Here is a 904-nt window from a genome sequence, read left to right on the forward strand (position 1 = left end):
CTCTGCCTTTTGGACACCTAAGTGTAAGCTCAAAGACCATCGTATCTTGTTTCCCGCCCCCACCGGTTATTATTCGGCTTATAGGAGACCCAAGCCCAGAGGCCTATGCTAACCAGGTCGACTGAGAGCACGCAGGGAACGTCAAGGGATGATGACAGGACACCAGACGTGGGTTACCCGGCAGACACTCAGGATGGCGACGGAAGGGATCCGACCGAGTTGGTGTCGTTGGAAGATGACCCTTGCGAAGACGACCAGTGGGTGAGTGACCAGCCGACAGAGCGGAAACCCAGAGGCGGCGGACTAGCACCGGCCCGGGAAGGGAGTGCCCACAACGCCGCGGGTAGGGAAGCACTCCAGCTGCTACAGGAAGCCTGGCAGAGGTTACAGCGACTGGGTCAGCAGGATGCGGTAGATCCGCGGGATGAACAGGAGTTTCTCGAAGAGGTCGTCCGTTTGCTCCCTGACCCCGAAGACTTCCAACCCGGAAGGATACGGCTACATGTTGCAGTGTGGCGAGCGTTCTTTCAGGCAGCTAACGAAGGCCGGCCCCTAACGGACAAACAGAAACAGTGGCTAGAATACCTGCGGGGCGGGATCCAGCTGGAGTGGGTGGCGTGCGACTACCCAGGGCAAGAACTAGCCCCGGAGCGGGGACGCAAGCTAGCTATAGTGCGTGAAATGCTGCGGGTCGCGGCGCCGGATTGCGACCTAGACTTTATGATGGCGGGTGACCGGCCGCGGGGCGTGCAGTTTCCTAACCATCGCAGCGCGACTCAGCACCATGAGTTTGTTACAGCCGAATTGAGAAAGGCCCTGGACCGAGGAGTGATACGGGAATGGCCAGCCGACGCGCCTCCCCCCACGGTAGTTAATGGCTTGCGGGTGGTGGAAAAAGACGGCA

Source organism: Volvox carteri, assembly GCF_000143455.1.
Source record: "Volvox carteri f. nagariensis unplaced genomic scaffold VOLCAscaffold_46, whole genome shotgun sequence".
Classification (NCBI taxonomy): domain Eukaryota; kingdom Viridiplantae; phylum Chlorophyta; class Chlorophyceae; order Chlamydomonadales; family Volvocaceae; genus Volvox; species Volvox carteri.